Source organism: Zootoca vivipara, chromosome 4 (genome assembly GCF_963506605.1).
Source record: "Zootoca vivipara chromosome 4, rZooViv1.1, whole genome shotgun sequence".
Classification (NCBI taxonomy): Eukaryota; Metazoa; Chordata; class Lepidosauria; order Squamata; family Lacertidae; genus Zootoca; species Zootoca vivipara.
In genome coordinates this window covers 19,765,206-19,779,845 of record NC_083279.1, presented here as the reverse complement: position 1 = coordinate 19,779,845, position 14,640 = coordinate 19,765,206, and the positions used below count along the sequence as shown (strand labels likewise).

Below are 14,640 nucleotides of genomic sequence, written 5' to 3'. Positions count from 1 at the left end.
ATATTCAGCAAAGGCTTGATGAACAAGTAGATTTTTAGTATGCACTAAAATTGCATCACTGCTTGTACTTGCCGTATTTCTAGGAGGAGGCGGCAGTGTGTTATTTGTTGCTAAAGAACCCTGCAGTTTTGCAGATCTACTGTACTAGCATTTGTGCTAAACAGCCACACCATTTGGGGGGGGGGGAGCTGTACCTCAGACCCAGACACGTCTATGGAAATAGTTAAATTTAAATTTCAGTGCAATTTACTTCCATATTTCCAAGAAGGTTTATGTGTGGTGGCATTCCACATTGTGTGGAAGTGCCATTAAAAGTTTAAAGTCTAAGATGGCTCCATTACATAATTACATTTCCTGCATTTGATAGATGAAAGATTAGCTCTTATTTTCACTTATCTATCTATATATCTATCTGCTTTCATCACTGTGATCCATTTTGATGTTTCAATGAGGGGAGAGAGTGATTATGAGAGTAAGTTAAGCAACTACATAGTGTTGTGTTTTCAAAGATTCTGCATAAAAAAGACAGTACCGTAAAGAAGGACGGAAAACTACAATGCTAAAATTCAAAAAGTGTGTATGTGTGTGTGTTGGGGGCGGAGGATGACACAGAACACCAGTTCTGTGCAGGTTGTTTGATTATTTAAAAAAGAAGAAAAAGAAAATCAACCTATTGAGAAGCAAAAAACAGGGTTTGCTATACAAACTACGAACGAAAGTCCATAAAATGCAGGGTACGACTTTTCAATTCATTCACACGCACTACAGTACAGTGACTGTCTTACTGGTTTCTTTCAATCTTATGTTCAAGATACACACATTCCAGCCTAAGTAGTTCAGTTGCCATAACAACCTCGTAAGTTTGTTCTCCATTCTTTCATTTAAAAAAAAAATTATTTATTTTTTGTCAATTCTAGGACAGCCAGCGCGGTTTCCGAAATAATTTATTTCTCGCGTTGCTCTTCAGAAGTCTGTTTCTCTCTCAAAAAGCAAACAAACCCCACTCTGAAAATAATGAAATCACCTCCTATTTCCCATTGCTCAAAAGAAGTACATTACACTCAACCATCTTTTTGGCATTCACTTCAGCGCAGGTTTATAAAGAAATAAGTGATTTACTTATTACCTGTCGTCACCCGCTTATTTTTCCTCTCCAAAATAGGAGCAGGGTGGGGTGGGGTGGAGCAGGAGAAAAAAAATGCTGCTTATATAAAAGTTACTAAATGAAATGTAGTAAAGCTCTCACTGCTACATCTTTAAAGGGGTTTATAGTTCCATTATCATGCAGTAACTGTAACTGTTTGTTATAAGGGGTTATAGGCTGACCAGGTAGCTTTTTAAAAGGTGCGTTATATTATTTGTGGTGTTTTGTTATAAAAAAGTGGAAAAGCTAGCACAACTTCCTTTCAAATAAATTAACATTCCTCACCACCAAACAACAAAACAGTGGACGACAGGATGTGACTAACAAACACTGGGGAAAAGTCAAGCTGTGCTTTTAGCATATGCAGTGAAACTGAAGACTTTTCTTGTTTTTTAACATGCTTGTGCATCTCAATGAGGGTCTTTTGGGGGGGGAGAAAGGATGGCAAAAAAACACCAGTTACAGGTAGGTAGCCGTGTTGGCCTGACATAATAAAAAAAAAAATCTTTCCAGTACGAAAGCTCGGTACCTATGACAAACTTAGTTGGTCTCTAAGGTGCTACTGGAAGGATTTTTTTTATTTTTAAAAAACACCAGTGGGATTATTTCAAAAATGAAGGAATAGTGATATATGTTTTCTGGGGGTGAGAGAAAGAGACAAAGGTAAGTTACAATCCTATGCACACTAAGCTGAGCACAGTGGGAATTGAGTAAACTGGTGCAAGCTTGTGTTTTTAAGCTTAAAAACTAAATATCTCAGATACAACAACAGGGCACAATCCACCTCAAGTTAAGCACTTTTAAGTCTCATTGATTTAAGTGGGAGAGCTAAGCTCTCTTATTGCAATGTAAAAGACTTCAGTGCAGTGCTTCACTATGGTCATACCATGCCTGAGGCTACATCAACTGTTATAGATAAATGAATCATAACACTCCCTTATTAAGGGCACAGCCAGGTAATGTGAGGAAAGTGTGTTTCTCTGTGAAACGATTTAAAACGGCAGTATTGTTCTTTTAAGACACAGAAGCACACAACAAATATAACACCTCACATACTAATTTCAACTAGCACTTGAAACCTGCCTGCAGTTCCTATGAGAAAAAAGAGAGAGGGGCTTACTTTGAATTAAGAAAGAAGATCCCTTCTTGAGTCTGCACCCCCCCAAAAAAAACATGGACAAGGAAAAGAATAATAATAATGTGAATATAATTTCTTTGTCCTTGAATGGAAATGTAGGCTGACACCATATTGAAATGACAAGCGTCATTCATTATACCTGGACCAAAAAAACCAAAAACCCAACACCCACCCAGCCCAATCAGACTTTACAACCATTCTCTGCCGATATTTGCACAGTATTATAAACAGAGGCTGACACCCACTGTTCCCCGAACAAAATGCAATGGCGCTTTGTTCTTTCTGGGTCTCTCCTTCCGAGTTTTCTCTCCCTACCCCAAATTCACCCCAGCTAATTTGGAGTTCTCTCCTTGCTTGTTTCCGTGTCAATACCACCACCCACCGGCCAGGATGAGAGATTGCCATTTGGCTGCAATCTCCGTGTGCCACAAAAGCCCCTTAAGACTTCTCATCTCAGCGTTGCAAAGGGGGAAGGGAGCTCAGGAAAGACATCACCTCAGCATTCCTCAGTTGCTTTAGATCTTTCTCCAGTTGTTGTTTTTTCCCCTTCCGTCCTGGAGGGGCGAGGAGAGAAAACAGCCACTTCAAAGGAGAAACTTTCTGCTTGATGCAGAGGCAGGGCTGTGTTGTCCTACTGTTGCCATTATTATTTATTATTACTATCATCATCATTATTAAAATCTTCTCATTCTTCTTGTCAGCTTGCTAATGAAGCTGTCATTATTACTGAGGAAAACTAGGAGGCAGTACATGCCAGGGGAGGCGCACACTAACAAATCCCTTTCCAATTTGTTTCCCCTCTGAAGAAAACGGGGGAAAAAATATCTATGGCACAGAAAATTACAATGAGCAGCCTTCTGCTGTCTCCATTTTCATTCCCCACCCTGTGGTTTGTGCACATTATGAAATGTTGGCTGGCTTTATTCAATACAATACTTCCCCAATTCCCCATCTGCAGATTTCAATGCAACATGTATATTCCCAGCACCTCTATGAGGTGAAGGAATAATTCCTTCATATTAAAGATTTATAATTGGAGGAATAGCGATGGGAGTAACTCACCAAGAACCCTACAGAATATTCAGGAATATGGCTGCAGAATAACTTATCTCGCATTGGATTTGAGTAGGACATAGTTGTCCATTTTTTCTAAAGCCATACGTAAGAATTCTGGTCCTTCTCACAGGGGCAAGCCTACCCTCTGCCATGTTCCCATTGTCAAGTTATTTCTTTATTTTATATATCTGTACCCTTTTCATCCAATAGATTAAAAAAATACAATAAAATGGAAAATTAAAATTTTACACTTAAGTAAAACCAACATCAAAATAAGTGAGAGTCATCATATCACCTTTAAAGAGATTGTGTTATGCTTGTCACCAGGCTTGCATAAAGGCCATAAAGGGAAAGAGAAAATAATGACTTTTTGAACGACAAGGGTAGCTTTCTGTGCCTAAGAAACAGTGGATAATGCTGGCACTCTTTGCAGCCTCATATCTCAGCCTGTTTTGAGCAGTTTCTTCTGGATCAACCAGATCGCACAATGCACCACAGAACTGCGCAACCCCTTCACACGATGGCAGTGGAATGGCAGAAAATAGCAGGTATGAGCAAAGGTGATGAAATGCAAGATATTTGAGGAACGTCTGAGGGTTTTAAGGAAGGTGACATTGGCAGCATCACTCAGAAATGAAGTTAATTGTGCAGTGAACTGGTGCAAATGCACAGGCTGTTTGCAAGGGGAAAGAGAGAAGGCAAACATTATCATACAGTCTCAGATATATGAAGCTGCCTTTTGCAGAGTTGGCCCACTGGTCCATTCATCTACTCTGATTAATTGTGACTCTCAGGCAGCCCCACTGCTTGAGATTCTTTCAACTGGAGATGCCAGAAACTGATGCTGGGAACGTCTTCATGAAAAGCATGTGTTCTGCGGCTGAGTTATGGGCCCATTCAAACATGCTCTGAAGCCGTACACGAAATGATAATCATCTACAAAGGGGTAATGATGCCAAAGAACAAATGGTGAACCCAAACCTGAAATAAACAGGGTTAACAATGAAGTAAAAGGAGATAACTCTAAAGGAAAGTGACACGAATGCGCTTGTCTATAGGCATAAGGTAATCACAAGTAAATTATGGGGGCGAAACCTGAATATAGAAAGAAATATTGAAAACAATAATGGGTTGGGCTCCTTTCTTTCTCATCATACTTTGCATGCATTCATTTAAGCAAGGTTTACCCTATTAACTAGCAACTTCTTTAAAACCACCTAGATATCAGGTGCTCAGAACGTCAATCATTTCCATCAACTTCAAAACGTGTTGTGGGAGTAGAGAATATGATGGGGGGGGGGGAAGAGTTCAGCAAATGCTGGTGTAAATCCACAGAGATTCTAGAAGTATCCATCTAAAACAATATTTATGAAGAATTTTAACATGGGTAGCTAAACCGACACAGCAAAGCCATTGTCTTTTCTTTTAAGAGCCAGGTTTGTTGTTTTGCTATAGACAGCTGTGTTTTTACAGATGCAGAGCCATGTGTCTCCAGTGAAAAGGGCTACTCTTCCCCTCAGATGTGAAAAAAGATCAAAGGTTTAAATACAGAAATACAAGATCCTTTTCCCTTTGGAATGAGTGTGTGTGCGTGTGTGTATACATGCAGTGGCAGAACACCAAACTCTCCATCTGTTATCCTTATGCAGTGCACAGGTTAACCTTTGCAATAGGGTTTGCAAGGCAGTTATCACAGCTCGGAAACACAAAGCTGAATTGGGTTCACGTGCGCGCTCTGAGCGTTTCACCAAACAGCATAATCAAAACTAATAGACAAAATTTGAATCCTCTGAGAGCTGGAGGCTGGAAACTTGTTATTAGGCTTCCTTAGTAAATAACAATGTCTAATTTAAAGCCAGTAGGTTTAGGTTTTCTACAGCATAGACTCTGGGAGGTGGTTGGTTCTTTTATAGAGTTATTAACATGGTGGTGCATAGGACTGGGGGAGCTCAATTCATAGGATAACAAATAGCAATTGGACTACTTGCAACAGAAAGAAAAACCATCACATTGTTTGGAGCCTGCACAGAGATATGTTTTTCCCATGGCAAACATAAAGGCTTATGTGAGGCATGGCAGCCACAGTTTCTCATCATCAGTTTATGCAACAAAGAATTTGGGTATCACAAACTACACCTCCCTTGATGGTGAAAAATCAGACATATTATTGGGGGGGGCTGCTTTCAGAATAAGCACCATGAGGCTTTCCAAGTGTTATCTCATTGTGATGCTCTTCAAATAAGAACCAAGGGTCTCTAGGATACTTTAGGGAAGCACACTATTCAACAATCACACAAGGGTTTTTAGCCATCCTTTACACATCTGGAAGAGAATACGAAGAGCTCTACTAATCCTTTACACATCTGGAAGAGAATATGAACAGCTCTACTAAAAGTCACTACAGTGGTACCTCTACTTACGAATTTAATGCGTTCCGAACACACATTTGTAAGTCGAAAAAATTTGTAAGTCGAATCCCATAGGAATGCATTGGGAGAAAAAATTCGTAAGTCGAAGCAACCCTATCTAAAAATTCGTAAAAAATCCTATCTAAACCGCATCCAAGATGGCGGACGGAGCTCCATTTGTAAGTAGAAAAATTTGTAAGTAGAGTTATTTGTAAGTAGAGGTACCACTGTACATTCAATAGTGTAACAATATAATTAATATATGACGCTCACAAAAAATGCACCTGATTGTGAACATCCAGTCATGATTCTTGAGTATTTATTCATTTTGGGAATCATTGTAAACATACATACATCATTTAAATGGAGAAAAGCAGCTTTAACCTTTATTGTCACCCCTTATTGCTAATTATCTTGCCACCCAGAATAGCATCATCATCATCATCATCATCATTATCATCATTATTGATTTATATACTGATAACTTGCCAAAATGGCTTCTAGTCAAGAAAAAGAAAGTCAAGAAAAGAAGCAGAGGCTCTTTTGTCCATGAAATAGGGCCCATTAACCTGTGGGTGAACTGCATCTCCCATAAGCTCCAGTCAGAACAGGCAACGGTCAGGGATGATGGGAACTTGAGTTCAGTAACATTTGGCGGGTTACAGGTTAGCCACCTTTCTTATAAAAGCACAACGTCCTCTTCATATGTCAAACTAATACATTTTATGCCAATGGGATGAAAGGATGCAAAGATGTTTTGTTATTTTTATCTTCAGCTGCTTTGAGAGCAGAAAATATTTTTTTAAAAAAAATCAGCATGGAGTGATCAATAGTGATCAAAGCATCAAGGCTTTCACCAGAAAATCTCTAGCAGTCTCTTGCTGTCTATGGTACAACCCTGGTTTTAAAGGAAAGGTGTGACTGCCATCTAGTGGATAGCTATAAACCATAATTTTTGATTATATATATATATATATATATATATATATATATATATATATATATATATTCTAATATCATTCTAAAATATTCCCACGTATTTTTACAGATTTATACCTTTAACACCGAGTAACATCAGTGAGCTCCTTTTAGGCATTTCCTGACTGCAAGAACATTAAGTCGGTTTGAAAACGAATAATTCCTAATAGTACTTACACATTTCAACATTTTTGTTACATGTGTAGTGCTTAAACATTTCATGCTTCCCACCAAATCATGCAATATTGCATCTAGGTCACAATTATTATTTGAATTCAGCAATTGTTCAGGGTTCTGGATTCCAAATATTTAATAACGGTTTTATTCACAAAATGGAATTTTGACCATGGTGGAATCCGCTATTAGGCTCACTGGGCCTCCATCTCATTCCTTGTGTGGAATTAGTCCAGCATCCTTTGTGGCCTGTCTCACCGATGTGTCCTTTTTTTATTTAAGATCAGGCCATAATTTTCCACGGGTTTGAATGATAAGTAGAAGTCAATCTTAGGGCTTACTGATATGATACATTTGTAGTAGTGTAAAAGGTAAAGGGCCCCTGGATGGTTAAGTCCAGTCATAGGCAACTATGGAGTGTGGTGCTCATCTCACTTTTCAGGCCGAGGGAGCCGGTGTTTGTCCACAGACAGCTTTCTAGGTCATGTGCCCAGCATGACTAAACCGCTTTAAAACTGCTAGGACAGCAACGGGAGCTCATCCCATAGCGTGGATTCGAACCGCCGACCTTCCAAACGGCAAGCCCAAGAAGCTCAGTGCTTCAGGGACGCGGGTGATGCTGTGTAAGGCAAGCCACATTATGGAAGAAGAGACTATTGCCATCACAGGCCAGTCTGTTTACAGTCTATGTCAGTTTTGCATGTGGTCATTCAAAAGTCTACTCCATCCCCTTTATTCCGTGATTTGATTTTTAAGAAAAATCTGCGCAAATATTCATGCTGAAGTACTTATTTAAATATGCATTTTTAATCTCAATGCATATCTTTATGAACATATTTTATCGGAAAATACACATTCTAAAATGCATTTTGCTATTTTTTTGAGCCGAGAACTAGGTTACAAAATTCAGAGAGGTGTGAAATCCGAAGTATAATTACATTCTGATCTGCACATTAGTCTGGGAAGCACAGATCAGGCTGGTTTGCATCAGAATTCACAGATACTGAATTCCTCAAGCATCCCTATTTTTTTAACACCTCTCTATCGTTTCAGATAGAGAAACAGTGCCAGCTCAATGCATCCTTTTCCATGTAAAATAGATGGCTGGCTGGCTGCCACACCCTTCACTGTCATCCTCAGCAAGCGGAATGGTTTGTGCTTTCCTGGATTTCTTTGAAAAGCAGATTAAATCATTCTGTAGCCCTAGTCCTTCTCTTGCCTGCTTTCCTTTGAATCATAGGCAGAAGTGATGACATTCTTGATGGCTGTTTTCTTGATTTAGAGGATGGCATAATCTGAAAATTCCTGAGTTAAAGAGACCCTACGTGGATTCCAAATCAGTTCTATATCATTTAGACTCAGATAAAAGCACTTAGGGTGAACCCAAGGCATTTCCCCATCTATCTGAGCACCCGTCAGTTTCTTCCTCCTAAAGGAACACACAATAAAGGATTCCAATAAAGGAAAGTGTTGGCCAAATGGCAGCAGAGATATCACAACTGTATTTGCAGCACTGGACAGCACACACTCACTTGACCCACCTCCTGCTAGAGAGGGGTGCAGCATTCATATTTCAACTACGTATACATGAAAGAGTAGCCAAGACCAAATTTGTGCAGAGTGCCTTTTCTCACCAACACTAAAAAATAACGAGCCCCCCCCATCACATCTGGGATTCGAAGTCAGATGAAGTGCGCTTCACAAACATTTGAAGCACAACCGTACTCCCTTTAAAAATGCAGTGTTGTGCAGCTCAAAAAACCTTGATGTTCTCTCTGCCTGTATTTAAGGCATACGCCCGGTGTTGAGAGATATGTATATCCCATTTATACTGGTGCAGCTGCACAATTAATGAGTGTGGAAAAACTCTAGCAGTCCAAAATTATAAACAATTATTATTAATTATTTTTATTATTATGAAAGTCCTATTAATTTTACTTTATGTATGTTTGGAATGCAATGTCTCTTCTGAGGAAACATGCATAGGATTGGGCTTCAATCTGACTCAAAGCAATGGGATTGGACTTAATCTAAATGTCAATGGATTTGGGGCCAATTCACATTCATTTACAACAACAGATTTTCCATCCCTTTAAGACTCTCACCCAGTTGTTGGAACCCTTGCCCTTGAAAAACATTAAATTAGATAAATGTTCTCTTTTGCAGTGGCTTCTTCACACATGGAAGTCAGCACCACGCCATAATGCAACAAAAGCAACAACACAAAAGCTAAGATACTGCACAGGCACATTCATTCTTAATGAAAAACCGTCATGTACAAAGTTTAGCCATAATCAATGTCCATCATTCCACAATGCAGACAATAGACTGGATCCAGAGAAAGCCTGTCATGCTTTAATCCAATTTAAATCAATGGGGCCAAAGTTAGTCATGACTAACTTGTTCCACTGACTTATTTGGGACTAAAGTACGACAACTGTCCTCTTGATCCAGATTATATTCTTTACCTTACAATTGAATATTTTACTGAAAATTGGCGATAAAAAAGTGTTAATTTCCCCCCACTTATGTTGATTTATTCATATATTTAAACAACAACAACAACAATAATAATAACAACATTGCTCTGCCTGTGAGTACTGGGGAGGACAGCTCCCCCTGAAGCCCATTCTTTATCTTGGGCCTGGGGGCGGGCCCCATACTCCACCACAGCTCATAAGGCTCCGAGGAGGCCTCAGGACATTGCTGCTGCTGCTTAGTCGTTTAATTTTGATGTGTTTGTAACTTTTACTGTTTTTGGTTTTTATTGTTTTATTGTTTTGTTTGTTTTTTGTATATGTTTTAATATGATTTTAAGGGGAGGGGTCAGGGCTGCCTGGGAGTGGGTCCCAGCCAACAAAATGGCTGGGACAGGTTCCACGGGGGGGATGCACTGGGACAACCGATCTCAGTGATCATGGGTAGGAGGAGGAGTTATGCTAAGACCAGACCATGTCATTACCGAGGAGGCAGGCTTAGTCGTTGTTTGAAGACTATCCCTGCCTCCGGGTCTGGACCTGACCGGATGGATACTGGAATCAGCAAGGGATACCCACATGACCTGAAGGTGCTGCTGTGCAATGCCAGGTCAATGATTCACAAGACAACTGCCATCCATGACTTGATCGTGGATGGAGGACTTGACCTGGCATGTGTAACAGAGACTTGGTTGGATGAAGCAGATGGGCCTGTTTTAGCTGCTGCTTGTCCACCAGGTTTCTCTTACGTACATCAACCCAGGCCTTGTGGGTGGGGAGGGGGGGTTGCAGTGGTTTTTAGGAAGTCATTAGTCTGCACCAGGCGTCCTATTGTGAAGACCCAGTTCTCTGAGTGTATGTTCTGGAAGTTGGGCAATAGGGGCAGTACAGGATTCCTTCTGGTGTACCGACCTCCCCGCTGCACCAAGGATTCCCTGTCCGAGCTGCTTCAGGTCGTGGCGGACGTTCTCCTGGAGACACCTAGTTTGGTTGTCCTAGGGGATTTTAATATCCATGCCGACACGACCTTACAAGGGGCTGCTCGGGACTTCGTGGAAAGCATGGCCTCCATGGGGCTGTCCCTGAATAAGTTGGGCCCAACTCATAGCCACGGACATACCTTGGACCAGGTCAACTGGACTTCTCCACAACCCTTCCCCTCTGCAGGGAGGTGGGGCCTATTCGGATGGTCCGCCCCCGCCACTTAATGGATCCAATTGGTTTCCAGAGAGTGGTAGGGGATGTTTTATCCCATGTTGATGGCCTTTCAGCCAATTCCCTGGTGGCCCGCTGGAATGTGGAGTTAACCAGGGCTATTGACTGTTTGGCTCCGAAGCGCCCTCTTCGATTGCATGGAGCCCGGACAGCCCCGTGGTTTTCCACGGATCTGAGGGCAATGAAACAATCGTTGAGACGGCTAGAGCGCCGGTGCCAGAGAACTCATTCTGAATCTGACCGGACACGGGTTAGAGCTCAACGTCGAACCTACCAAGTGCCGGTAGCGATGGCGAAGAAGACTTTCTTCACCGCCTCTATTGCATCTGCAGAAAACAGCAGCAGGAAACTTTTTCAGGTGGTTCGCAGTTTAGTGGAACCACCTGCTCCATCGGGGCCCAGCATGATCTCCTGCAACGATTTTGCAAAGTTTTTTGCAGATAAAGTTGCTCAGATTTGGGAAGAGGTATACTCCACCGTGGGAGCAGGGCCGGGGCAGGAGAGTGCTAGAGCTCTGTCTAGTCCAGTTGCGTGGGATCAATTCCAATCTGTTACCTCCGAGGCTGTGGACAGGCTGCTTGGACGAGTGAAACCAACCACCTGTCTCCTTGATCCTTGCCCATCCTGGCTCATAAAAGCGAGCCGGGAAGGGCTGGGTGACAGGCTTCGCGGGTTGGTGAATGCTTCTCTCCGTGAGGGAGCCTTTCCAGACCCGCTGAAAGAGGCTGTTATTAAACCGCTTCTTAAAAAACCATCTTTAGATGCGGCCAATATGGCCAACTATTGCCCAGTCTCAAATCTTCCATTCTTGGGCAAGGTGATTGAGCGGGTGGTTGCTGAACAATTCCAGGCATGCCTGGAAGAAGTGGACCATTTGGATCCCTTCCAGTCGGGATTCAGGCCTCATCATGGGACTGAAACTGCCTTGGTCGCACTGGTTGATGATCTCCGACGGGCTAGGGACAAAGGTGAGAGCTGTTTCCTAGTTCTGCTGGATCTCTCAGCAGCTTTTGACACCATCGACCATAACATCCTTCTGGACCGTCTAGAGGGGTTAGGAGCTGGGGGCACTGTCATACAGTGGTTCCGCTCCTTCCTCCTGGGCCGTGTTCAGAAAGTGGTGGTGGGGGATGAGTGTTCGGACCCCTGGGCTCTCACTTGTGGGGTGCCTCAGGGCTCTGTCCTATCCCCCATGCTTTTTAACATCTACATGCAGCCGCTGGGAGAGATCATCAGGGGGTTTGGACTGGGTGTTCATCAGTATGCGGATGACACCCAGCTCTACCTCTCTTTCAAATCAGAGCCAGTGAAGGCGGTGAAGGTCCTGTGTGAGTGCCTGGAGGCGGTTGGAGGATGGATGGCGGCTAACAGATTGAGGTTGAATCCTGACAAGACAGAAGTACTGTTTGTGGGTGACAGGAGGCGGGCAGGTGTGGAGGACTCCCTGGTCCTGAATGTGGTAACTGTGCCCCTGAAGGACCAGGTGCGCAGCCTGGGAGTCATTCTGAACTCACAGCTGTCCATGGAGGCGCAGGTCAATTCTGTGTCCAGGGCAGCTGTCTATCAGCTCCATCTGGTACGCAGGCTGAGACCCTACCTGCTTGCAGACTGCCTCGCCAGAGTGGTCCATGCTCTGGTTATCTCCCACTTGGACTACTGCAATGCGCTCTACGTGGGGCTACCTTTGAAGGTGACCCGGAAACTACAATTAATCCAGAATGCGGCAGCTAGAGTGGTGACTGGGAGCGGCCACCGAGACCACATAACACCGGGTTTGAAAGATCTACATTGGCTCCCAGTACATTTCCGAGCACAGTTCAAAGTGTTGGTGCCGACCTTTAAAGCCCTAAACGGCCTCAGTCCAGTATACCTGAAGGAGCGTCCCCACCCCCATCGTTTTGCCCGGACACTGAGGTCCAGCACTGAGGGCCTTCTGGCGGTTCCCTCGCTGCGAGAAGCCAAGTTGCAGGGAACTAGGCAGAGGGCCTTCTCGGTAGTGGCGCCCGCCCTGTGGAATGCCCTCCCATCAAATGTCAAAGAGAAAAACAACTACCATACTTTTAGAAGACATCTGAAGGCAGTCCTGTTTAGGGAGGCTATTAATGTTTAATCCATTATTGTATTGTATTTTTCTGTTGGAAGCCGCCCAGAGTGGCTGGGGAAACCCAGCCAGATGGGTGGGGTATAAATAAATTATTATTATTATTATTATTTATTTTTACTTTCTTTCTTTCTATATTGCCCTTCATCCAAACACCACAGGGTGGTTTACAATACAAAAATATACAATGCAGTAACAAACAAAAACAATAAAACTCCCTCACACGGTTTAAAAGGCCACAGATTGTCAAATTAGCCAAAGACCTGGGAAAAGAGGAATGTTTTTGCCTGGCTCCTAAAGATATGTCACGAAGGTGCCAGGTGAGTCTCCCTTAAAATGGTTTAAGACGCTGGCTTGTTCCTAACTTAGTAACTATAGTTTCTTGGTTCAGAAGAAAAAAGAAACTATGGTTAATTGAAGGCTTCCTATAATAGAGGGAAATGGCATTGCAAAGATGGTTTGTGGGCAGAAAAGGTTTGTGCATTTCTTAGATTACAATGCTAAGGGCATTAAGTGTTTACCATGGCTACATTTCCTTCTGTTTCCCCAAGCCATTTTTAAATCATGATATTGCTAATCGTTTAGTTATTGTTGAGAATTATTTTAATGTTCTTGCTTATTTTATATCTTGTTTTATATCGACTTGCTTTGCTGTAAACCACATGACCATACTTGACACCTCTAAATAAAAAGATAAGTGTTGCAAAAAAGGTGAGAATGTTACTTACCCCTTCCCTTATAACAGGATTAAAATATATGTTTCTGATTTTTATCCCCTGATTAGGGGATAAAGATCACCCTGTTCCAACCACCCTCTGAAAAAGAGCAGAGGGGCTTAGTTCTTCCAGTAAAACCTTATTTCAACCTTAATTTCACCATATACTGCTTTGGCTACTGTTGGCATGATTTGTAAGGGTAGAGTAGCTGCTTACTCCCACCCCCCAGCTCCAAAAAGAAAAAAAGAAAGCACCCAAATTTTTTTTGTACATTGCATTATAGAAGCTGTTAAACAACATTTTCACAGTCTTGGTTGCTTCCAGCACACCATTGTTTTGTGCTGGTAGTAAACCGTCATGAATGTCTAAATTATGCTTTTAATAGTACAACACACACATCAAAAATTTGAGTTGTATTTTGAAAAAATCCGTATGCTGTGCCCAGAAGAAAAGAGGACAGACTGTGAAGCATCTGTGGCACTGGGAGGGGGAATGGAGGGGGGCAGAGGAAAAGAGTGGGAGACTATGGAAGCATTAAGTAATTGCTGCTTTTACTGAGCAAAGTACAGCTTAGCTTGTTTTGTAGCTGGAAAGAACTGGGTATATTGCTATCTGATCTGGGTGCTATTATTGCGGCCCCTTTCATTTTGAAGGCTCTGCCTTAGCAAAAGCTTAAATGCTTCATTTTACAAAATATAATAAACACTGGGATATTTGGGGCGGGAAAATTGGGTAAAAATAAAATTACTTTTTTGCTTTTACGTGATAATACAAGAAGCCTTTAGGACCAAAACATGAGAGTGGAAATCCCAAAATGAGCCGTAATCTTGTGACACCCCCCCCCTTCCTGGGCTATATGTTTTCTTTAAAAACAATGGCAGGGCACACAAATACAATGTTCATTTTATTCTTTTCTCTTCAGGAAGGTAGAATAAAGAGAGGCTACCAGAGAGCTGCATAGCTTCCTCAGTTTTCAAAACAATTTTAGACATATGAACTTCCCACTACACCGTGTTAAGCCTTGTTAACCACTACCTCCAAAAGATTAGCCCTGTTATGTTGCATTTTAAGAACAAAATCTAGGCATGAAGAAGGAAGAATTGCAAGTGTTTTTAATGCCAGAGCTTTCAGAAAATGTATGATGTACAGATATACCGTCTGGTAACATATAACTCAAAAACCATAAACACTTCTCTGAGGCAATTTCCCTTCTCCCCTTATTTTTTATTTTAC

The 14,640-nt window shown here is 42.0% G+C and overlaps 1 protein-coding gene across 1 annotated transcript in view; it reads right to left on the bottom strand.

Moving 5' to 3' along the window:
* Window positions 1–14,640, bottom strand: part of CLYBL (citramalyl-CoA lyase) — a 199,674-nt gene that overhangs the window by 159,904 nt on the left and 25,130 nt on the right. The window lies entirely within an intron of this gene.